This window comes from Silene latifolia, chromosome 6, assembly GCF_048544455.1.
Source record: "Silene latifolia isolate original U9 population chromosome 6, ASM4854445v1, whole genome shotgun sequence".
Taxonomy (NCBI): Eukaryota; Viridiplantae; Streptophyta; class Magnoliopsida; order Caryophyllales; family Caryophyllaceae; genus Silene; species Silene latifolia.
Genome location: NC_133531.1, coordinates 60255364 through 60282887, shown reverse-complemented (window position 1 = coordinate 60282887; position 27524 = coordinate 60255364). Strand labels below are relative to the sequence as shown.

The 27524-nt window shown below is 36.9% G+C and overlaps 1 protein-coding gene across 1 annotated transcript in view; it reads left to right on the top strand.

Annotated features, from left to right (window-relative positions):
- Positions 1 to 11606: 11606 nt before the first annotated feature.
- LOC141586824 (polypyrimidine tract-binding protein homolog 3-like) overlaps positions 11607 to 27524 on the top strand; it is a 34222-nt gene continuing 18304 nt past the window's right edge. Inside the window, exon 1 of the mRNA XM_074408195.1 lies at positions 11607 to 11618. The gene's annotated coding sequence lies outside the window, so the exon portion shown is untranslated. The remainder of the gene's footprint in view (positions 11619 to 27524) is intronic.

Here is a 27524-nt window from a genome sequence, read left to right as displayed (position 1 = left end):
CAGAAGCTTCTGATGATCGTGCTCTGGTCGATCGACCAAAGGCACCAGTCGATCGACTGCTCCTCTTTCCTGAAGACTTCTGTTCAGCATTCTGACAGTCTATAGACCATGTAGGTCAGTCTATAGACCACTGTAGCTGGTAATCCGCTTCTGAAACTCTCGCAAATATATCTTTCAAGCCTTGAAATGCGCGCCAAGTTCATCTCTCAAGTCACTACTCCATGTCAAATGAAATGCTAAGTACTTAGGGACGGGTTCGGCTCGATTTCCGCTGGATTCTTCACATTTCTGCAATATTACACAAAAACACGAAAGTAGACGAAAATAGGGAAAATAGTAGATAAACTACATAATTGAGCTCTGAAATGCGTGTGAAATAGGGTGTAAAACATCATATTTAGGACACACATCAAACTTCCCCAAACCAAACCCTTGCTTGTCCCCAAGCAAGAACTAGACTCGATCCTAAAACCTAATTGGAACGATTTCAATCTCAGAGCGAAATGCAACCTGCAAAGCCTAAACCAGTTTAATGCAACAACTAACAATCAATTAGCAATATGAATCATGCAAACGAGTTATATAGTCGTTAAAAACTGCTGAACCGTCAACTATAGAGACTTATCATATTGGACTCTCACGGGTCGCTCAAATCACTCAATAAATATAGGTGAATATATGTAAAGATAGAAAGAAGTAATTTTGTAATGACTCTCACCTGACTACGACCTATAAGAACAAGCCTGCAATCTAATATGAAAATAATCTCTACAACCGTACATATTGTTAGAAATCTATATCTCATTATACAACATATTCATATATGTTTCAATTTAATTTAGTCATAAAATTAAATACAAATCTTATGCATGCAAACTTAAATTAAAAGAGAAGAAATCATCAACCCTTACTATGATAATTTCGGTCTTATGGGCACCAACAAGATCTCCTTCTTGTTAGTTCTTGAGCTTTCCAATAATGGATGAACATTCATGACTTCAAAATAGAAGCCCTCCAATTAGTAGCACCCAAGACTATCCCAAAATCCCACAAACTAACATGTACTAGATATTTGTAATGTGGTTTACCTTAAAATTGATTACTAATACTCATATACTACTACTAGTATTATTAGTGATTGATTTTACAAATTAGATTCATAAAAAAGAATTTTGTGAAGAACAAGAGAGAGAAGTTGTGTTTTTTATCATAAAAACCTAAGAGAATGAATAATAGAGAAAAATCACTCTATTTTTCTTACCCTCAAAACCGGTGGGCATAAGAGGTTTATGGACCTTTTTCTTTTTCCTTTTTGTCTTCACAAGACAAAATATGTAAGCCTTTGTCCATAGTCATGTCACTATCAAGCATATTAGACAAATGAATAAGACAAATGGAAAAAGACAAAACTTCTCACAAGCCCACCAATATTTCGGTTTATATGTAGTAATATGGAGTCCATTTTATTTTTGTCAATTGTACAATTGTATATCATGTGACATGTGACATGTCTTATGTCATGTTTTAATTTAAAATGCATATTTAACAAATTAAATATCATTTACAAATTAAATAAATCACATTTAACAAATTGACAAGTAATTCAAAATTACTTTCACATAAAATGGTCATTTAATTACTAGTTAGTATAATTCACAACATCTTGTAATTATAACTAATTTATCATTCTCATCTCGCGTGTTTCGCAAACACCGATTAATTTTAGTAATATAACTTCTTAAATTACTAAATAAAATCTTATTTAATCACATTATAATAAGATGTCATTTTCTCTCTTATGATAATAATTTGTTCAATTTTAAGGAATTAATTAATCTGTATCGACATACAATTAATTAACCTTTTTCAATTAAGGGAATCGTCCTTTAGGTGTGACCTCGAGGATCAATCGATCACCACCGTCGCACGACGACAATAATGTCAAACTCTAGCTAGCCAATCATTACCGATATGTATGGACCAATTGACTATATATGTAATGTATCATCCCTTTCGTATTCTTGGTATGAGATTTAAATATGTGATCAATATGATCGACAATTGTGATCGCATTATTGTCGGGGACACTTACTCCAACAATCTCCCACTTGTCCTCGACAAGTGTGCGTCACCAATTCTCTTGTCCTATTACTATCTCCCACTCAATGCAAGGTGTCTTTCGGGTCGTACTTGCAAGTGATCATATCGAGAGTGGTTTCCTCGATCTGGAGAATAACTGATTTGACCGGAGTTATCTACCATAGATACCTTCCGAGCGTGGCCACGCATTTCCGATTCATTACTCCTCGAGTGGCCCCGAGATATTGTTTTTAACCCGACAAGGGGGTGGACAATTCCTATCGCACTTATTCCCTTCGACTAGCCACAGCCATCATAACCCAAAATATGCCCATTTGACCCCATTTACGAAGGTCGTAGTAACACAAATCAAAGTTAATCTGAAACTGTGCCACCTTAGGCGAACAGTCTTTAGTCAAAAGAATCGACTCATTAGAATACTATAGTAGCTCTCGCCACGACCAGGCTATATAAATTTGTCAGAACTCTATAAGCGGTCACTGCCCGACAAAGTGTTCCTAACAGTCTGCCTATGTGATCGACTAGTCATCTCACATGACTGTATGGCACTGAATTTGCCATCAATCGCATCACACTCTAGTCACTTCGAGACGTCACCTCATACAAGTGACTATGGGCGAATACTTATGTTAATCCGGGTTCACTTTAACGGGGTTCAACATTGTCTCTACAACCCGTTTGGATGTAACAAAGTATAAAAGAGTTTTAAAGTAAAACTCGAACGACAAATGCGATTATCACATATGAATAGTCAATGCCTGATTACTACTTCATATTCTTTAATCCAGTTTGATCTTGAATGTAGTTGTTCATCTCAATTTTATTGAAATGACATGACTCATCATGTTAAACCTATGAGAAGGCTTTGGTTAGTAGGTTTTATCAACTTCTTGTACCTTACTCAACCTTACTACATACTCGTTTTCCTTTGTAATGTATACATTTGCATTACAAAACTTTCTGAGTACGTGTCGGGATCTAATCAAGACATAAGCTCTCTAGCCTTAGAATAGCTCCCATTGTTTTCACAGTGTGCGGGACCCATCCCTCTCGCACATCTCATGATTGCAAGTGTACTCAATTTCCGTTGTAAGTATCTCTCATTGTTCTTTATTGCCTAGAACGATTCTAGAAAACTTATTTCTTAAATAACATAGCCACAATGGTATCTTAACTATCCTAATGTGTTTTGATTATGGTTTTGTCGGAAACCATGCGCAATCTCAATTGTCAATTGTTACTTGTGTAACACCCTTACACAAAATTGCATAAAAAACACTTTGCATTACATCCTTAATGCTTCTGCAAGCACATAAGGGTAATTTTTATGGCTTACTTGGTAACTATTACTTAAATTCGATTTGAAACAATTCATCATACTCAAAGTATACGAAATGTTATACATCATTACTCATTTAATTGATTCGGCAGCGGAAGCAAAGGGAATCAATCAAATATGTTCAACTTGATTGAACTAATCATGAATCTTATCAACATAAGACTTCTTATTTGATGCTAATATCATGTAGATTTATCTACATAAATCTGGATATTAAAGATGTATTATATTACTCCAAGTCTTAAATCATTTCCAATGATCAATATGTCATCCATATATTAGACTAATTAAAATTTCCGTAACTCCCACTAATCTTCATGTATAAACATAAATTTTCAACTTATTGAGAAAAGTTTCATCACATGATCAAAATGTTGATTCCAACTCATTGATGTCCTACTTAAGACCCTCTCTTAAGTTTCACATTATCTTAGGATGGCAAGAATCTACAAAACTCAAGACATGTATTGAATACATTCCTTCTAATTGAAGAAGTGGGTTTTAGATTCACTTGCTCACAATCCCTAAGAAGATCCAAATAGACTTAAGCATTTCAACTAGTGCAAAACCCTTTGCAACCAATCAAGCTTTGATATCTAACAATTCACTTGGAATTTATTTCGGATTTTCATGGCTCTAAGCCTTGTATTGAGTTGTGACTTAAACACTCTCATGTAAGTCATATGTTCATTACTTTCCAGAAGTAATCAACTTGAATCAAACAATTTCTTCGTAAGTTGCAAGCTCTTTACTTTCTAAAAGTAACATTAATTCATCATCTTCAACAAGTGATGACTTTAACCTCCTAGGTTTTGAAAAAACAACGTCTTACACAAAACGTCTCATGTAGCCAAGAAAGACCAGTTTCTCGCGACATAACATTCTTTGTGGCTCTTGAATAATTTCTCTATTTCTAGAAGACAGCTTCACGAGCCACAAACCCGTTGTACTCGTGATTATAATAAGGAAAAATGAGCATTAGTTTCTTTTGAAAACTTACAAACATGGTACCCTACCATTTCATATCTCATATGATTCGTTTTAGATTTAGTGGAAAAATAATTTAGACAAAATGATAAAATCCCCAAAAGGATCAAGTAACTCAAAGTAACTTGATTGAAGTCCAAACCATATCGAATAGCGTTTGAATTCTTTATCCAACCACACATTATCCCATAATGCGTGCTAAGAGAGATTAATTTGTGATACCATATCACATTTTCTTTGGCTTATATCAAAGTCTTCACTTTGATAATCCCATCACGACTAAATCGTGATTCTTTGAACTCTTTGAACTTCTTCAAAGATTTCTCTATTTACCTTATTAAGTGAACATATTAGCGTAAACTTAAATTGTTGGTAAAAAAAATGATCAACCTATTTTGGATCAATGATTTACAACCTCGATCTCCTTTTCAACCAAAAGGCACGAGACATCTTATTTTGAATACAAGATACGCATATACCATAAGATTAACAATCTAATGGTTTCAAGAGTACTAGATAACTCTTTGCGTTCATCATTCCAGAATCTAAGGTTCAATCTTGGGTTACCAATTTGAGTCTTGCATCATCTACATGATATATCATTCTAGTTTGGTTTAGAATATAATCACCTTGATAATGGGCTAGCCATACATCAAATCATGGTGTATAGGGTCACAAAAGTGAAACCTCTTTTGTATCTTAACAAGTTTATATTCTTATTTAGAGTTTATGCACTTAATAGTCATAATTAAGGACAACTATAAACCCTAAACTAGATTGATTACACAATGACTCTATCTCTCGACATTATTTGATGCTAGTCGTCATATTATAATCATCTTATGTGTCGAAAACAATGATGAAAACCTCCACTGGTTTCTAATATTGACGAAGTAGTACTAGCAAAATATATGTTAATCAAATAAACATTTAAAGAAGAAGGTCTCATTAGATGTCCCACAACTAACTTGTTGATTCTTCAATAATTTGGGGTAGTTTCCTTTCTAGTGTCCAACATTTAAGACAATGGAAACTATATCGATCGGGATTGACAGGTTTAGTATCGTTATTCTCAATAACTTTACTTTTAACATTACCTTGTATCAATTCCATTCTAATTTTACTTCTTTAAAAACCTTATCCTTTTCTTAACGGTTTAAGAGAATGCTCCCACTCAATTCAATGAATCTTTACTTTAGAGAAGCAAAGTTGAATCTTATGAAGACTACTCTTCAATTCAATCGTTTTAGTCTTAAAACTTTCATTGAAGTGGTTGCGGTATTTTGGTCAATTTTGATTTCCAACAAATCTAGTTACCAAAATGATTTAACGTTTCAAGGTACTTAACTCAATTAAGCATATGAGAAACAATTCATTGTAAGTAGATATGTTAGTCAAGAATCAAAAACCCTTTTGATCACGAATAACTTTCATCTATACTCTTTACAAGAGATCCTTACAATGGATAATACGAGGTTTTTAGAAGAAAAATTCAAATTTTGTCTTTAGTTACGATGTTTTAATGCAGATTTGAATAAAATCGAAATGATATCGTATATGAATTGTAGTAAAGAAATAGAACAATATGATAACGGAATAGTGGAAAACTTAACATTTATCGTTTTATTAATACTTGTAAATTTTAATTTAAACAAGTTTTATTGCATTTATCTAGTGACCACTACCCAACTTGATAAATGATTCCAAGATCCAAATTCATATTAACTTGGGCACGGTAGGGCCGATTCATCCCTTATCAATATAACTCGGTGGATTAACGCTTTAATCGATTCTACTTTTAGAACTCTTGGTCGATAAAATTACATTAATATTTATCTTTAGCCCGGAACACATGCGACTACGGTCACGAATACTTCCGTTGAGCTCAATCCAAATTTCGAATAAATGTGTCCATGATCCAAATCCACATCAACTTGGGCACGGTAGGGCCGATTAATCCCTTATCAACATGAATTCGGTGGATAGACATTAATCACCCACTTCCCCTACGTAACAAAGTTTGTACCCCGGTAGGGCCGAGTGCACTCCCTCGCGAAATAGGTTTTCATGGTTTCTACTTTTTGGTAAGGCTAAGTCTCAATTGTTTATTTTTAGCGAGAGGTCATGTCAATTTATTATCTATCATGCTTTAAGTGAACTAAAGCGGTGAACTACGATAATTATAATTGACACGGTCGATAAACTCGATTAAAATGACAATGCATGTTTTAGTTATGGCGATTTAGCGATGCATGCAACATATAAATAAAATGCAAAACATAAATAAAATCCTAGTGTGGCCTTCCTAAAATAGAAAATCTAATTAACTATTACATATTCGGAAACCAACTCCATTGGTCCCTTGAACTTCAGTTTTTGGCACGCATCTCGAGGCAACACCGTCTTTAATTGTTCGCCTTCTCGAGTGACACCGTCTTCAAGGATCTCCGGAATAAATAAATTACATAACAAATTACATAATTTCCTATTATACATTTGTAATTAAAATAAAAATAAATCTATTAAATTACAAAACGGTGATACGAGATCATAATAAATTACAACCGAATCGATATTCCCATACATTTCGGGTAATACCAATTAAAAACTAAGGCCATACTAAGTAAAATTACATAATTCAAAAATTACATAAAATAAAATTATGACAATCATAAATAAAATGCAGCATATAATATGTATGAACATGCCCAATTTTATGCTAAATCCCCTTTAAGGAGCCAATATCGTATATTAAACGGTTTTTACGGATTTGCGTGATTTAACCTTTTAAAATCACAATAAATTACATAAAATCATATTTATGCACAAGTTAATTACCCTAACCAACTTAGGACTCAAAATTAGTCTCCACTAACATATTGACAATAATTAACTTATATTTCTTAAAATTGTTCATTAATGGACTCAAAATTACAATAAAATGCCATAAACTCCAAATAAATCACAAAAATCTCAAATAAATTCAAAATTTGAAATTTTAAACTCATGAAAATTCTGAAAAAATACCATGACACTCATAATGTTCAAAAACTTAGGTTAAAAATTTCAAAAATTATCAAGGAAAAACTATGTTGCGATTTACCGGATTTATCAAATATTATCATAAAAATATGAGAAAAATTATATTTATCAACTTTTCAATTTTAGATCTGAAATAGGTAATAAAATGCAACATGTGACGTTTTTCCTTAGTCATGAAGTATGTTTTAGCAATTATTCACTAATTAAAGTCACTATTTATGCTATTTTTCATCAAAAATTCATAAATCATGCATAAAAACTTCATTATAGCCTATTATTTTACACACATCTTGTAAAATTGCATGTGACAACATACTAAATTTCTATGACCAGATTCAAAATTTATCTCATATTAACCTATTTTTCATTTAAATTCGATTTTTATCATGAAAAATCCATATTTCGAGCATAAGAACTCCAAAAATTATGAAACTTTACAGGTCATCTAAAAATAATATATGTGAAAACATATCCAAAAACCACCTGAAAATTCGAAGTTTAGCTAATTTTAGTCCGAAAATGACATTTTTGTCATAAAATCACATTTTTAATGCCATTATTATATAAAATGAACAATAAAAATCCATAAATTAACCAAAATATCCTAAAAACATTTTAGGACCATAAACTTTAACATGCATAATAAATTTCGTGATATATCATAATAAGCACAAATTTATAAGTTTTATATGTTAATCGTATAACTCGGAAAAACTATAACCGATTTGCATGCAAACAACCTAAGGCTCTTGATACCGCTTGTTAGAAATCTATATCTCATTATACAACATATTCATATATGTTTCAATTTAATTTAGTCATAAAATTAAATACAAATCTTATGCATGCAAACTTAAATTAAAAGAGAAGAAATCATCAACCCTTACTATGATAATTTTGGTCTTATGGGCACCAACAAGATCTCCTTCTTGTTAGTTCTTGAGCTTTCCAATAATGGATGAACATTCATGACTTCAAAATAGAAGCCCTCCAATTAGTAGCACCCAAGACTATCCCAAAATCCCACAAACTAACATGTACTAGATATTTGTAATGTGGTTTACCTTAAAATTGATTACTAATACTCATATACTACTACTAGTATTATTAGTGATTGATTTTACAAATTAGATTCATAAAAAAGAATTTTATGAAGAACAAGAGAGAGAAGTTGTGTTTTTTATCATAAAAACCTAAGAGAATGAATAATAGAGAAAAATCACTCTATTTTTCTTACCCTCAAAACCGGTGGGCATAAGAGGTTTATGGACCTTTTTCTTTTTCCTTTTTGTCTTCACAAGACCAAATGTGTAAGCCTTTGTCCATAGTCATGTCACTATCAAGCATATTAGACAAATGAATAAGACAAATGGAAAAAGACAAAACTTCTCACAAGCCCACCAATATTTCGGTTTATATGTAGTAATATGGAGTCCATTTTATTTTTGTCAGTTGTACAATTGTATGTCATGTGACATGTCTTATGTCATGTTTTAATTTAAAATGCATATTTAACAAATTAAATATCATTTACAAATTAAATAAATCACATTTAACAAATTGACAAGTAATTCAAAATTACTTTCACATAAAATGGTCATTTAATTACTAGTTAGTATAATTCACAACATCTTGTAATTATAACTAATTTATCATTCTCATCTCGCGTGTTTCGCAAACACCGATTAATTTTAGTAATATAACTTCTTAAATTACTAAATAAAATCTTATTTAATCACATTATAATAAGATGTCATTTTCTCTCTTATGATAATAATTTGTTCAATTTTAAGGAATTAATTAATCTGTATCGACATACAATTAATTAACCTTTTTCAATTAAGGGAATCGTCCTTTAGGTGTGACTTCAAGGGATCAACTGATCACCACCGTCGCACGACAGTAATGTCAAACTCTAGCCAGCCAATCATTACCGATATGTGTGGACCAGTTGACTATATATGTAATGTATCATCCCTTTCGTATTCTTGGTATGAGATTTAAATATGTGATCAATATGATCGACAATTGTGATCGCATTATTGTCGGGGACACTTACTCCAACACATATGTATTCCAACCAAACAAATGACCATGACACATGCCGAGGTAAATATGGATATGTGAGGCAATGGGTAAGAAGGGGCTAAGATAAATTTGGAATAGAGGAGTTAAAGCCAAGCTAGTAACTACAGATCCAAATTATAACAACGTCCAACTTCTTGCTCAAGAACAATCGATACAAAACGGTGCTAATGATTAGCACAATTCTCACAATCTCCAATAACAACTGTAATTCCCCAAATGATAATAATAAAACATGGGAATAAAATCACCAAACTATAAAGATTCAATCATGTGATTTTTTCTTTTCTCTCTTTCGCTACTGCAGCAATCAGTCGATCGACCAAGTGGGACGGTCGATCGACTGATTCTCTTTTCTTTTCGAATCATTTTTTCTCTTTTTTTTTTCTTTTCTTCTAATTCTGTTTTTTTTTTTCTTTCTTTCTTTCCTCCTTTCCAACATCCCACCATCCTTCTCATAAAGAGCAATATAGCCAAAATGCAATAAACACATTCCCACAACTACCAATACTAGCTCGGATAAGGTAGGCTAAATAATGGTATGTAGCTTATGGGACAAAAAGGCAATCTGGCTATGAGAGGTTTATGGGTAAAATGAGAAAAAGGGACCTCTTCCACATGTGTCAACAAACCACAAACCGAATGCATACAGGTATTAAGCAGATTAAGTTCATATTTATGCAAATTGATGTAACATGTCTTACAAGGAGTAACTACTCACAATCTTAGATAAACTGGTCGTGAATGTCACCAGTTATAGGCTCTAAAACTCAGAATATGATGTAGTTTGCCAAAAATCTAAGTCAAGTCTAAGGATTCAGCGAATAAGTTAACGAAAACTCGTAGATATGCATATGATTCTACCAATAACATGTCAATTAAGCACGGCTTAGGCATAAACAGATGAAAATGCAATGTCATCATTGAAATACTATCGTTCCGACTCGACCCACATGCTAAAATAAACATGAAATTTTTTGAATTTTTGAAATTTTTTGAATTTTCTGTATATATAAGAGAAATGAAATAACAAATGCAAACTGAAATGCAATAAACGTGAAACAGAAATGCAATAAAACATGTGAATGCAATGAAAAACCCTTCCCCAAACCAAATCACACAATGTCCCCATTGTGCAAAATCATGTAATGAAATAAAAGGGAAACGGGAATTTGTGTTATTATAACTAAAGAAGACATGAAAAGGAACTCGGAAACTCACAAGATTTTAAGCGCAAAAGGAAACCTCCCCAAACCAGCGTGAGCTAGGAGGTTTCAGTAGCCAGCAATGCTACCATAAGTACCTGAAAAGAAACAAAAATACCGCGCGTAATTCCGAGAAAACAATTTACGAAACGCAAAATTATGTGCAAAATAAGAAAACGGAAGAAAACAGAAATGAATCAGAGAATAAAGTGGAGAAATGACTAACTCAACTCCGCAAATCGACCAAACACAGCAGCGGAATGCTCGTGAACAGATACAGCAGCGGGGCGCGGTCGATCGACCATACAAGGCAGTCGATCAACTGAGATACCTGTTGTAAGTTTCTGATTTCTTCGAATTAGCTCAATAAATTGAGCTAATATGGTCTATAAACCTGCAAATACACATAATAACGCGCCCAAAATTGCGCTAAACCCAAATGTAAAGTCTTATAGCCTAAATAAATCCTAAGCAAACCAAATTAAAGCGAAGTCTCGCGCAAACCAAAGCAATAAATAGTCTTAAAAATGCAATAAAAGTGTCTAAACTTTTGAAATAAAAAGTTTTCATCCGCGAAAAATGCGGAAAATCTCCGACCATGGCTTCTGGCTATATGAAGTACCCTCCGCGGTGCTCAACCTCTTAGCACTCCATTCCACCACATCATCCGACGGGTCAACATCAGAAGCATCTTCCCATACTTGGACATCCTCTTCAGTTTCAAGCTCCAAGTCTGAAACTGTAACTCGAACTGGCGCCTTCTTGGGCTCCTCATCTGTGCAATAGCTAAGACATCCTAGACCGCCTCTTTGAACGATTGGCTCCTTCACAGCTGGAGCAATGAACGGCTCTTCCTTCCCCAAACCATTCCCTGCAATATCCAAAACAGAAGAATTGTCCTCCAATTTGCTCCCAATCTAGGGCGGAGGTGTCACAACAGGAATAGGCATAGGTACTAAAGTAGGCATATCAGAAAGCACAAAATAAGATTTCTTTTCAGAAATCACATTACAAGTAACTGGCCACATAGGGACTTTCTTCCTAGGGGACTGGGCAAACATAATAGAGTGCTTCCCTACCTTAAAGGTCAAAGTTCTTTCCCCCCACATCAATTCTTTGCACCGGCGGTGTGCGAAAATGGTCTTCCCAAAATAATTGGGGTGTTGACATCTTCAGAAATGTCCAAAACAACAAAATCAACGGGAAAAAAGAACTTCCCAATTTGCACGGGCACATTCTCTAAAACACCTATCGGTCGCATCTCAGACCGGTCAGCCATTTGCACAGTCATGTCAGTAATAGCAAATCTAGTCAATCCCAATGTCTTAGCCAGGCTCAAAGGCATAACACTGACACTAGCCCCTAAATCACATAATGCCTTCTCAATGGAGAAGGTACCAATATTACAGGGAACAGAGAAACTTCCTGGGTCAGACAGTTTACGATCAGCAGTGTGAGTTAAGTATGAACTAGACTCCTCAGTTAAATGCACAGACTCGACAGCATTCAAAGACCTTTTCTTAGCTAATAGCTGTTTCATAAACTTCATATATGCAGGTATTTGATTAACTAGCTCTAAGAAAGGTATTTGCACATTAAAACTACACACTAAATCTTTGAATTTACCGAATGTTACCTCATCTTTGGTTGGCACTAGTCTTTCTGGATAAGGGGCTATAAGAAGCAACTTAGCCCTCTCCTCTAGGTCTCTCATACCGGCATCAGTGGACTTAGGCTGAAAATCAAATACTTTATCCTTGTTGTAGCTCGAACCTTCTTCAGACCGTCTCAGGAATGAACCATTAACCGTCGTAGGGTCATACTTTGGAACCGGAACTGACCCATCAGCATTTGGATCTTGCCTTGATAATTTCGGAGTCGTCTTACCCCGAAATAAGTAGTCCCTCAAGTTATCTGGCATTTGAGGACGAAACGGTTTGACATCAGCGGCATCATCAGTCGATCGACCAGTGGGGTCGGTCGATCGACTGATCTCCTCTTTTTCAGAATGATCAGAAAGATCAGAAAGTGTCGCTGAAGAATAAAGGGTGGTCGATCGACTGGGTGTGGCGGTCGATCGACCGTGATCGCTGTTGTTCGTCTTTTTCTCGCTCTTTTTCTTCTTTCCTTTTCCAGCAGCTTTTTCGGGTTTATCTCCCGCAATAGCGGGCCCATTAAGAGTAGTCCCGCTCCTCAACTTAATCACATTCAAAGTTTCTTTCTTTTGGTCCGGCTGCGACGGTAATTGCCCCGGAACTCGAGTTGCACTCTTGCTAGCCAGTTGAGCGATCTGAGACTCCAACAATTTCATCCCGACCTCTCTAGCTTGAGACTCCTTTAGCAACAAATTTTTCAACTCAGTAAAATCGGAACCTTGGAACTGCTGTTGCTGCTGAGGGACATACGGAGGCTTTTGGTATGGCTGCTGCTGCTTATGAGGGGGCACATAGTTCTGCTGCGGCGGAGGTGGAGTCGGATTTTGGACATTCTGGCTACTCCACCTCAAGCTTGGATGAACATTCGGCTCAAAATAAGTGTTGGTCTGCCTATAATGCTGGAAAGCTGCACAAACCTCATTGGGACTGATACAGAAATCTGCAACGTGTCCTTCTCCTCCACACCTCTTGCATGAAAAAGGACCGTCTGAAACAGCGTTCACTTGGTAAATACCTCCCTTTGAAGCTCCTCCTAACTCATACTTGTCAAATCTTGCCGTAAGAGCCTCTAATGCAGCTACAGAAGGAGATTCAGCAGCTCTCCTTTGATTTCCCCTAGAATTTCCATGCTCAGCTTTATGGGTGGCCATATCATCAATAATCTTCCACCCCTTAGTTTCTCCAACATTCTCCTGGAATCTACCATTAGCTGCAGCATCCAGGATAGCCCTCTGATCATCATAAAGCCCATTATAGAATTGATTGCACAAGCTCCATTGCTCAAACCCATGGTGTGGAATAGATCGCACCAGCCTCTTGAAACGGACCCAAGCTTCATGAAAATCTTCATTAGGTCCTTGCTTAAAACTCGTGATCTGAGCTCTAATCGCATTGGTCTTCGATGCAGAGAAATATCTTTTATAAAATGCTAGGGCCAGCGAGTTCCAATCAGTAATCCCATTAGCAGCTCGATCCAGATCTCGGTACCACTCCCTAGCGGCATCACGGAGTGAGAATATGAACATCGTTTCTTTTACCTGGTCCTGGGTCACACCTGCTGGTGGGGGTATAGAACAACAGTAGTCAATGAATATCTCCATATGTTTAGCTGCATCTTCATTTGCAGCTCCCCCAAATTGGTTTCTCTCAACCAAGTTAATGTAGGGCAGTTTCGGTTCAAATTTTCTATCCGTCCCAGCTGGCAACGCGAATCCCTTATAGAGATTCTCGGCTTTTGGCTCGGAGTGATCGCTATACTCGCTTCTTCACCATCTCTAGAAAATCTGGAGAAGTAACGGTATCTGTGGAAGAAACTGGAGATGGTGGTGGATTTTCTTCAAATAACTCGTTCTCGTAAAAACTAGACCGAGAACTAGGCTCTTCCTCGGACTGTGTTTCTTGAAATAGCCTTCTCTTAACTCGCAGGGTCCTTTCTAACTCGAGATCAAGGGGAAATAATTCGCCTTTTTGAGACCTGCGCATAAGAATAAACTATAACAAGAAGATGAGAAAAGTTTAAGGAACGAAAAGTTCCTTAAACTAAGAAAAAGACTAAAATAAATAAGCAACTAAAACTAGCGCTGCCTCCCCGGCAACGGCGCCAAAATTTGATACCTGTCGATGTGAGTATCAAAAATAATATTTATAATTTCCAAACTACAACTAGCAAGCGGTAGTAAGGGTCGATCCGCAAGGAGGTAGGGAGATAATAGTTGCTTTTAATTTTAGTCTAAGGGTAACAGTTTGAGGGGGTTTTGATATGAATTAAATCTAAATCTAATAACATAAACTAAATAAGCAAATAAAAGTAATAAAGGATGTAAACAATGATAAAAGAAATGCTAAGACGGTCGGTTCACTATAGCTATGATGGCACATAATCCTAGGTAAGTCCGAAATACAGTCGTGTAGGATGGGTAAAACATGTCCTCTCGGTCCAAGTTAACTAGTAGCTCCTTTCGGCCTATGCTACTAGTCCCTAGGTCTCACTAATACTAGCTCTCGCCCTGAAAAGTGATTCATAAAGCCTAAATTACTTATCTTTCGATCTTAGCAATCTAGTCGTCTTAATTCATTAATTAATGCCCTTCCCTATCTCTCGATCTACGGGTTGGTCAAAACTAAGCATCTAACAAGTCTCCTCTCGGTCTCATTGTTAAATATTGCACTTAACGAATCAAACGGTGCTAATCAGACACGAAGTCGGTCGATCGACCAGCTACCCCAGTCGATCGACAAACCGATTCAGTCGATCGACTAGTTAAGCATATCGATCGACCAAACCCTAATTCGGGGTCACCTATTCTAATGCCATCTACGCTATAGATCCCCTACATCTTAGCACGGGTTGTTTAGCTACACATATTTACGCAAATAACAAGAACTAATTTGATAATAAGCATAATGGATTGCATAATTGAAATAATTGAATGAATAAATTCGCATAAAACTATAACTAGGGCTTGGGATTCTATCTAGCAAGAACTAATACTAATGAAACGAATAAAACAATACTGAAATTAAAGGACTAGGATTACCAAAGCAAAGGAATAAGCGATGAATCCGAAAGTAAGGTACGAACTTTATTTAGAATTCTAAACTACGAATAGCTAATATATTTTATTGTATGTAAACTAAAGATATGTATGATATGAACTAGATCCCCCAAAACAGAAGAGTTGAATCACGTTATAAAGGAATTATCCCGTAACCTAATCCTCATAACCTAATTATAATGGGCTTTATCACGTCTTCTAATTTGCGTCAGACTCGTTGTTCAGTCGATCGACCACTAGGACCAGTCGATCGACTAAGTTGCGCTGTACAGAAGCTTCTGATGATCGTGCTCTGGTCGATCGACCAAAGGCACCAGTCGATCGACTGCTCCTCTTTCCTGCAGACTTCTGTTCAGTATTCTGACAGTCTATAGACCATGTAGGTCAGTCTATAGACCACTGTAGCTGGTAATCCGCTTCTGAAACTCTCGCAAATATATCTTTCAGGCCTTGAAATACGCGCCAAGTTCATCTCTCGAGTCACTACTCTATGTCAAATGCAATGCTAAGTACTTAGGGATGGGTTCGGCTCGATTTCCGCTGGATTCTTCACATTTCTGCAATATTACACAAAAACACGAAAGTAGACGGAAATAGGGAAAATAGTAGATAAACTACATAATTGAGCTCTGAAATGCGTGTGAAATAGGGTGTAAAACATCATATTTAGGACACGCATCACCCGCTCATCTTTACCGAGCGAAAACCCATGTTCCTTAATGTGCACATCCCCTCTTGTGGCGGGTTCCACAAGGGGCAAATCAATAGCGTGAAGCCACTCCCGCAAGTGACTCCACTCAGCCGAGGGCGCACCTCGTGAACCACAGACAAACAATAACAACCAATTACAATATCAACAATACTAAATCAATTACGATATAACCAAATGCCAACAACCAACATCCATCTCATAATCATGTATACAATAACTGAGTAGGAAACCCTACCTGGAATGCAATCACTACAAATCGACACAAGCAGCAGATCAATAGTGCTCCTCTACGAAATCACCTCCTATCAACATATAGTCATACAATCACAATATAATACCAATAATACTCTCAAAATCCCCAAATCACCCAATTAGGGTTTAAACCAAAGTTAACGAATAAACATAAAAACTGTACTAGGATCTTACCAACAATATGATGGTCTCAAAGGTGTAAAGAACTCTGCGATCTGACGACTCTAGCCCTTTGGATTTGATAACAATGCGAGAGAAGATTAAATGTAGTTTGTTTTCTCTTGTAAAATATTTAGAATAAAGTAAAAAGTAAAAAGAAACTGGTGAAAAAACTTTATATATCATTCTCGCATTGCTATCAAAACCCGGCCAAAAACTCGTAAGAACCAACGTACTCTTTCGAGTGACTGAGGTACTCGATCGAGTAGCCCCTTACTCGATCGAGTTACCCCTACTCGATCGAGTACCCGACAGACAGAACACTGTCCAGAATGCAAAACTCACTTACTCGACAGAGTAAGCCTCACTCGATAGAGTACCCAACAACTCATAAAACCGTAGTATTACAATATGTTGTAGGCAACGAGTTTATAGAGGATCGATTCTAAGTATTGTGCTAGACGTGAATTTCGTGAAGACTAGCAAAAAGGTAGGGATTTCTTACTCACTTCTCCAATTATTATTGTTGTCTTAAGATGGATTGTATATAGTGCTTATGATATTGTGAATAATGCGTTGAGATGGTTGAATGTTTACTATTATTATTGTGAAAGTTGATTAGTGATGAGATGTCGATCAACACGTTATTCAGGGGGTTGTGCGAGTGATGATGTGATTGCCACGGTACCTTATTTAGGGGGTTGTACCGCAGTGGTTTCTAACACGTTGTTAAGGGGTTGTTCTACAATAGAGGTGCTCAGACGGTTGGCACGTGTGAAACGTGAGGCCAGGTTGTATGGTGATGGTTGTTACGTGTGGGGCGTGAAACCATGTTGTATACGTTATTATGTTTGTTGCATTGTTGTTGTTGTTGTTCATTAATATTCAAGTTACTGTTATTATTATATAAATCATGTGTCTTTAGTATGTCAACCACTAGTTTACTATGTGCGCTCTTGTGTTAAAATTACTTTTAACTCTGCGATGATCCATTTGATATTTTCGGCAAATGAAATAGTGAGTCATGCAAATGTTTATATGTAGTTGTGGATGTTGCTGGGGCGTGGGACGTGTCGAGCATCACCTAGGAGCGACCGATTAGTAGCTTACTATTTTTATTTAACTTAGATAATAAAGACTTCCGTTTTATTAGTTAGTTATTAAGTTACTGGTTTTGGAATTTGTAAGACAGTTTGACATTAATATGCAATTCAGTTTAAAGTACTCTTTTATTGTTTGTCTTATGATATGTACTACCTCGGGCAACCGAGAGGGTAACACCCTTATTTATTTGGGAATGTCTTGTTAAAAGTTCCTGGATAAATTTAGGGTATTACACACCTACTAATGAATCTCTTTTATAAACTCACGTGATAAAAAGTGTAGATTATAATAAGAAAGAACACGAAGAAGATAAGAGTAATTATTATCAATTCGAATCAGGTCCATCTTGATAATCCGACTCCCCTCTTTAATCAGGTCTTTGCATCTTTTCACCATAAATTTGGGATTATTGCTAAAGAGTTGATTTTCACTAATAAGTTGAATACAAGGGTAACTATCCATTCGAATAATCAATTTGTCCAATCTTAGTTTCTTATCACGTTCCAACCTGGTAAAAAGAGATACTAGTCCGGCCTTCATAGAGGAGCACAAAGCAAAAGAAAAATAGTAAGCAGCTAACAAATCTATTTCGTCTCGAAAAAATCCTTCACTACCAACTGGGCCCGAGATACCTTTCGACGCTCCGTTAGTATCTAGAAAAAGCCAACCATGTCGAGGAGGAAACCATATATCTATAAAAAAAACTTCCCTCTTTGCACTGCCCAAATGAGGGATGAACATGAAAAACTGATCGAAAGCCCTCTTGGAGGTTAGGAATTGGAGGAAGATAAAGGCACGAGGGTTAATGGGGTTATCCACCAACAAGTAATCGCAAAGTGCATCGACTAGTCTTCTGTAGGATTGGGAATATTATTGATAACATTATTTGACAACCAATTTGAAAAAACAAGAGTTGAAAAACGAGGCATGAGAGGCTAAGTCCTCGACTTGGCTCCAATTGTGACATTTAGGAAAAGAGCGGAGTAGAAGCTCAAACACTTCTTCTTCAGAACTACATCTTGGGCACAACGGATCTTCACCCATATTCCTCCTAACCTAGTTGACATTAACCATAACCATGAGCGTCTAACCATAGAAACACTCTCCAAACTAGGGGCACGGGGATAATGTTCGCATCCGGTCCCTTCAAATAACCCAAAGCAGATTTAATCGAAAATTTATCTGATGCTCTTTCCAGGAAATCGCACCCTCTAAATTTGTGTCAGGAATAAATAAAATAGCAGACGTGATTTTTTAGTGCTCAATTAGAGGAAGAAATTAGCGAATAAGCTCCGTTTTCACCCTATATTTTCACACCACATATCGCCTATAGTAGCGCCTAGATTGTTATCTGGAATCCGGGCAATCATAGTATACGGAGACAAGTACCGTCGATCAGAGGATGATCCCATAAAATGGTCCCTCTACCATTTCCAACCACTATAGAAGAACTTTGCATAATGATTTTAGCTTAAGACGATATAACACCCAAACATTAGACATATTTTGTTTGAGTTGGAACATGTCTATATTAGACCTTGAAGTTCTGGATGCCTAACATTGTTGTTGTTGAAGTTGCGAGTCTTGTCACTACTAAGCTACTATCATATGTATTGTTGTTCTTAGATTATCTTTTTGGATGTATAAAGTATTAAGAGTATTTTAGTGTATTTTTTATGTTAAAACATTTTTTATCTCTTGAGAAGGGAAATCTAAATTGTGGGTTTAATGATAATTAATTTTTGGAACGGATCAGTGTTTGAGGGACACTTGGAGGGCGTTTGGATCGAACAAGGGGGAAAGGGAATTAAAGGCAAAAGAATGGAGAGGAAATGGAATTCCTTTGATTCTCTTTCTTTTTTTCGGTTAAAATATAAGGGAATGAAATAAAAAGCCAAAAAAAAAGAAAAAAAAAAGAACATGCAACACCTACAAACCACCAACACGAACCATGACCAACATGACTCACACCAACAAGAATAAAGGTTGTCGACCACCGACGATTCGTACCAATCACTTGTGTGTCAATCACATAACACTACTTCTTCCCCTTCGTTGCCCACCTGTTCCAAATCACTATTCACCTCCATAATCACCACTTAAAACACCACCACACCAGTCCATGAAACACAAAAACGCCTCCCTCACCCCTTAAAACACCAGATCTGATGGTTTTAGGGTGGGTTCATGGGCCTAGGATGTATCACCTAAGGGGATAAGGGGAGACATGTCGCGAGCGAAGGAGCAAAAGGGTAGCGTCGGTAGTGGTGGTGAGGTTGGATGGTGTCGTCGGTTGTGGTGGCAGCGGTGCGATGGTGGTAGAAGTGGTAGTCAAATGAGGTAAGGAAAAGGTAGGGAAAGGGAATTCCATTTCTTTGGGGGGAGGGGGGGGGGGGGAGGTTGAAACAAACAACATCAACGGGAATGAGGGTTTTGATTCCTTTTCTTTTCCTGAATACTATCCCTAATCAAATGCCCCATTAAATTTTTAAGATGGAGGGATCTTTTATTTTTCACACTAAAAGTTTTTAGCGATAAATTAACATAAAGGTATTTTGTATTTTAAAGTACATCTCATTTTTGATTATGGAGGGAAATCAGAAAATTTTGATATTTTTGCAATAAAATTTTCGGCATGTGAAATAAGTAGGGTAGTTTAGTATAATAATATTTCAACCCTTAACTTTAGTTACTTTTTGTACTTTTACCACTTTTATTTTATAAATCTTATACAAAAAAAAACATATGAAATTCATAAAAGGATGTAATTAACTTAGTTATAATGTTACATCCTATGTCTAATTATTTGTTTACATATGATTAAATTATCTTTTTGTAGATACCCGTATCCGTCGATATTGGAATTTACAGAAATCCCGACAAAATACCCGATAATGATAGGACACATGTTTACTTACACCGCTCATTAGCGGATTTCGTTTAGTGATGCGCGGGACAAGCGTTATTTGACAGTTTTATAATTTAAATGAAATTTAAATTATTTTGAAATAAATGAAATTTATTTCATCGGTTTTCATATTTTTAAGTTTATTTAAAATTTAAGCTTTTATAATTTATTTGAAAAATGAATTATCGTTCAAAGTTTTTATTTAAATTTATTTTAAATGAGATTGTGATGGTTTTTCGTGTTTTTATCGTTTTATTTAATTTGAAAAATTAGATTTTTCAAGCGGTTTTTAACTCGATTTTTAGACGGTTTTAAGCTCGTTTTTTGGACGGATTTTGGCACGATTCTTGAGGCTTGCTTTGACCCATCCCCCATCTCCACACGTCCCGGGTTCGAACCCCACTACCACCTCTTTTTCCCTCCCCCTTTTCCACCCCAAAACCCGCACACATAACTCCCCTTCCCCATTTTTTTGCCCGAGCCCAACACCAACCAAAACACCACCCAAAAACCCACCCTTACCCATCAACCCAACACTCTCACCTGACCCATAACCCAACACTCCCACTTGACCCAAACCCACGTCCAAAAACCTGTACCCAACCCGCACCCGAGCCCCTGTTTTGCCGCATCAAAACAGGGTGCAAACCCGAGCTCCTTTCGAGCTCAATCCAACCCTACTCCTTCCCTACCTTTACTTGTTTGCTCTCCAAGCATAGGAGATATTTTTCACCTCCCATAAACAGCTCACAATCTCCATAAAACCAAAACACAATCTCCAATTCCTATCATTTCCATAACCACCATATCCACCTCCACCTTCCATATCTTTTCCAACTCTCTTCCCCCTTCCACAAGCCAACCATATACCAGCCAAATGACCTAACCCTAGCTCCCCTACCCCGTTTCCTATATAAACCAAGCCTCACACTCGAAAAAATAGGACGGAAAAAGAGCATACACACATACACGGTTTTGAGAGCTCGAAACCCTAAGCAAACCTTCATCAACCTCACGTAAAAAGCTGCCTCAAACTCCTCTCATACCCAGAAAAAAAGTACAAGGTTCATACAAAGGATTAGACAAGCATTAGAGCATCGATTTGCTCTCTTGTTTGTGTTCTCCCGCGTTTTGGACAGCTACTGTTCTCGTCCATATATCTTTGTTTTAAATTCATTTTTACTTCTGTTTCTTGCTAAATTTTGAATATTTGTCCTTCAAGGATTCCAGAACATCTTTCGGATTTAGAATTGAGCAAGAAACGAAGTCACAATCTTTGTTTGAAAATCGTTGTACGAAGTACAACATAAATCGTGTTTTTAAACTCGTGTGGACAGCACCTGTTTTCGTTCATTTTTAATTAATTCAAAGTACTTTTTACTTCGTTTTTTTGCTAAAGTTCGAATCTTTGGAGTCTAGGGATTCCAGAACATCTTTTGGATTCAGATTTGAGTAAGAAACGAAGTCACAATCTTCGTTTGAAGATCGTCGCACGAAGTGCCTTTTTTAGCGAGAAAGTTTATTTTTCGAAATTGTTTTCGTTAAATTGTTTCAAAGTTTGTTTTACAATCGTCGAAGACGCGCCTTCTAAGCAAAGCTTGCATACGGGATCCCGAGTGGTGTTTAAGTCTACATGTAAGTGGTCGGTACCTCTTGGAGGGTTTAGTTTTCGGTACTTGTCGTTAGGAGCACCTAGACCAAAACACAATTTATAACTCCACAAACAACTCTACAATTAGTAAAGAGGTAAGTAAAGGTCGGATCCCAAGGGACGGGAATTGAGATGAGATTTTCAATTGCAACTAGCGGTGTCTAGGGGTGTCACAATTTGGGGTTTGAAGTAGAAGATCACTAAACTAAATAGCAATAAAAGTAAACAAGCAAGATGATTAAAAAGGGATGTAAACAATTGATAAAAGGCACTAGGGTGTCATGGGGTCATAGGGGATTCATGGGAATTGATCATACAAATATATTCTCAAATTATAAGCAAGCAATTATTGTTGTGATGGATCGAGTTGGTTTATATCTTACAATCCTAGGAAAGTTTGGGTCCGGAGCAATCGATTAGATTGTACAACACCTACAAGTCGACTTAATCTTCCCTACTCAACTATATGCATGGTCTAATGAGACTCGAGTTGGTTTATGTCTTACAAGTCTCATTGAAAGGATAGGTGATGGGTAAAAAAATGCAAGGATTCATAGGCTCGCATTTCATCAAACATAACATGTGCATAAGTTGAGATCACAACAAGCAAGCAAATAAACTATGAAAACATATTAATTTAAGCATGAATCATCCCCCATGTTGGTTTCCCCTAATTACCCATTAACCCTAGCTAAGGAAACTACTCACTCATTATCATGTTGAACATGCTAGCAAGGTTGTCAATCATACCAACAAAGTAAAACATGATGAATAAATGAAGATAATTAACAATAATTAAAAAGGGATTAAGAGGATTATACCTACTAATGATTCCAATAATAAAGCAAAGAATAATAGAAGTACTTGATGATTGATTGGAAGGTTGTCAATCTCCCAATAATAACCCAAATAATCTTCAATTACCCAAAATGAAAGATGAACAAAAGAGAGATTAAGGAAATAAAATTTGTATTAAGACTTGATTAAATGTTGATTACAAGATTAAAGAGAGATTTGATTGATATTAACTACACTAAAGATTGCTAAGAAGAACATGCTTAGCTAATTAGACTAATGGGGTATTTATAGGGAGGATTAGGTACATAAATTAGGGTTAACTAAGGGCTTAAATGACGATTAAGTCCTTGAGGAATCGCCGGTCTCGAGAGAGACTCCGGTCTCCTTTTCGCCGGTCTTTGGAAAAATATGCGCATCCTTCATTGAACATGTAGAAGACGGATTTAGCTGTCACACAATCCGAGCGTCCAGGGCACGGGACGGGCGGATTGTGGAGGATCTGGCCGAGCGGATTCTTGGGGTGGACGGGCGGCTTGTGGTGGTTCTGGACGGGCGTCCAGCTGGGGAAGATGCTCGGATTGCATATGCTGGACGGGCGGATTGTGGACAATCCGCTCGGATTGTCTTACAGCTTCTTTCTTTCTTCTTTTCTTCCTTTCTCTTCATAAAATCCTTGAGGATTTCCTCGGGGATGCAAGGATCTTTTCTCATCATTGCCCATCTACTATAGTATGTACAAAGGCCTTCTAGTCTTGTCTTCTCTTTGATGCTTGGTCATTGAATTCAATCAATTTAGCTCTATTTTGCCATGAAAATGCAAGGTTTGCACTCCTTTCCTACCAAGGACACAAAACCTCAAAGAATATGCAAAACAAAGGACTAAAGACAATAAATGACCCAAATATGCACTAAAAAGCATGGGAACAAGGCTAATTCGGGGACTAAATATGCTCAAATTATGGTCACATCAAATATCCCCAAACCGAACCTTTGCTCGTCCCGAGTAAAGAGGTGACAAAGACTAGGACCATTATTTAAACTAACCTAATAGCATAGCCGTCATCCGATATGAGACAATTAGCGGGTCTCACTCCGCCCCTTCAACTCACAACAAGACAACCATGAGGTAGGATGCCTTCTTGCAAGGTAAGGTGGGTCTTGCCAAAATGGCGACACATCCAAACATTAAAGCACATAAAACCGAGTAATGGATGCATCTACAAAAGAATAGCCACTTTCCTCATCTAAGTGGCGGGAATTATCTACAAGGGAAGCAATTCAAGGGTACACACTCCTTCATAGATGCAATTTCTTCAAACTACTAAGCCTAGAAGGATACCAATAAATCACCTCCAAGTTGTGTCAAGCTAGGGTACCTTTGTCCTCAATCGTTAAATGCTTTTGTCAAGAATAGACTCCCTATGGTGTTAGAAACACTGGAGGATCGCGGAACTCCCCCTCTTGCCTAGACAAGAAGAAGGGTCGTCCCCTCTCTACCATGCACAAAAATGGATACATTGGATAAAGGGATCGATAGTATTTGAGTTTCATTTGGGAGTTTTCTTTGTTGTTGTTTTTCCCCCCAATTTCTTGTGGCATATAACATTTGAGAACACTTTCTTTTTGCCATTTCTTTTGATTTTTGGCATTTCAATACTTGACAACCTTCAACTTTTCTTTGCATTTCTTTTTGAACATTTTCAAAGTCACCCCATATGTAGTGAGGGTGCCTTATATTTGAAGCTTTAGGAGTTCTATTTTTGCTCCTCTTTTCATTGATGCATTTTTTTTTTGCAAACTTTCTTTCACTTTTCATTTCATTTCTTGAACTCAAATCAATTTCTTTTTGTGCCCATTCCCTTTGATGACAAAAATGTGGTAGAACATGGATGATGAATGCATGGTTTCAAGGGTCACCTTGGAATAAACGGTAGCCAAGGAGTTATCACACCACAAGGTACTCTTGACTAGGCCTTAATCCATGGTCAAAGGATACTAGCATGACACATCCTAGGGTGTTTTACAAGTATTCTAACAAGCAAAGTCTTAAGAATAAAAAGCATCTACTAGGGCCTATATACACTTGTCAAGCTTCCCAAGTAGACGGTTTCGCAAAATTTTTCTAACATGCAAACTACATGCCATGATGCAACTAACATTTATGCATCCTAATGCATATGATTCTACCAACTAGTATGACATATAAACTAAATGCAAGTCCTAAATTCACATTATTTATACCGCATCAATCAAAATAAAGCCACATAGTCATTAACATAAAGAGGAAAAGGGAGATTGGAAAGATCATACCATGCAGTCTTCAATATCCTCATGTTTCGGATGTGGCGTAGTCGATCAATGTGAACAAGGATAGAACAAACACAATATATACAACAATATATACAGGTCTACACTACAAAGGAAATGAACTTGTTTTTGATTTTTTCAATTTTTTGATTTTTCGAAATTTTTGATTTTTTTTGGATTTTTTGAATAAAAGTTAAGTTAGAGTTTCCCATCCCCACACTAATATGGGCATTGTCCTCAATGGCCAATATGATAGAAAACTATGCAAGTATGATGCATGAATTCTATACTAAATGCAAGCTATACTATGCTACACTACATGATGCATGGGTATTTGTTTATGACGGAGAGCGTAATTTAGATTACCTCCCGTTTCGTATGCATGTACTTCCCAAACCAAAATAGACATTATTTCTAATGTCTTAAATTATGGGGTAGTTCATGCACACAAGATGTAATGCATGAAACTAATTGTCATCTTGGATTTTTCAATGGGAACAATAAAAGAACACTTTAATGGGGCCGAGGTGTTAGTCCTCATGTTGCTAGGACTTTCCAAACTATGATCAAAGTCAAATATTGTACAAGTTAACAAACATAAACTTCTTTCATGAAAATTTGAAAATAAAGAGAGGAGATGAGGAAACTTCACTTTAAGCTTGAGATGGGTGCCTCATGCCCGCTCCATCTAGCTATGAAGAGATCTTCTAGAGATCGCCATCATCTCCCTCTAGGTCACTATCCCATATTTCCTTGGATGCATCACTTGTATTAGGGTCCATGAACTCATCCTCTTCGCTACCAAGCTCTACCGTATCCCCACCGCAAGATTTGTCGCTCCCTTCATCTTGTCGCCCATTTGCCCCCTCATTTGCCCTCTCCGAATTGGGGAAGAGTATATCCATTTGTGCCCATGAGGGAAATGCTCCCTCCTCACTAATCTTCCCCCTTTGAATCATATCGTGGTATTGAGGGTAAAGTGCATAATAATTGTCCACGGTAGCTTCATATTGTCGGAAGTGCAAATCTTGAAGAATTCCCGTTACAAAGTCATCACGGGGGAGGATAAATGGGTTAGGGTGGTTGTACGGTTGATATGGGAAAGGGTAGGGAGGCACTTTGATTTTCTCATCTTGAGGTTGTTGCTCTTGTTGTTGTTGGGGATTTGGAGGTGTTGGTGCTTGCCTTGCTTGGGTTGGGTTTGTAGGGATGAGGTAGGATGGGATTGGTGAAAGAGGTCCCCTTCTTGGTGAGATTCTTGGTAGACCGGTCATTGGTAGGTAGATTGGATCACTTCCTTTTGTTATCCACTTGATCCTCTTATCAACCCCCTCAAGGGTTATCCAATGATGATGGACAAGAAGGAGGTCTTCATTTATCCTTGTATTTCCGGAAAGAGGAGTATACTCATTATTCTCATTGAATTTTGGATTGAAATGCTTTGCAATCTTTGTAATGAGCCCTCCATTAACAATGTGTTTCATCCCATCATCATCACCGTTTCTAAACTTTGCCCATTTCTCGAGTAGCACAATAGGCGCATTAAAGTGGTACCCACCCCTTCCTTGGATATCGAGGTAAGACTCCATGAACACAAGATCGAGTTCGTTCACTATTGCCGGGTCTCGGCGAGCAAGTAGAGTGCCGGAAAGGAACCGGTAAGTAAGTCTCAAAATAGGATTTTGAATGTGGAAAGCTAGACACTACTTGATGTACATGAAATCTCGGCCAGTCATGGCCCTCCATAGGGGTGCAACACTATATCTCTTCGGTTTTGATGTCCGGGTAGGCGAGACATCGAGACCAAGCACATTAGCAAATTCTACTAGAGTCATCATTCTTGAAACACTTTCCAACCTAAATTCTATGCATATCGTTCTATTCAAGGTTGTAATTTTCAAGAAGCTTAAAAATTCGAGAACAAGGGATCGGTAAGTTTGCTCGTGCATGTGGAATAGGGTAGAGAGACCAAACAACTCAAAAAGGGCTTCCATTTGATGGTAAATCCCAAGCTTCCTTAAAGTTCTATGACATAAAAACTTAGTAGGGAGAATGTTCTTACGAAGAAGCCGGTGAAAAACGAGTCTTTGCACATCATTGACGAATTCAACATTTGAGAAGTCATCAAGCCTTGTAAGATCCAAAATTTCTTCATGCTCCCTCC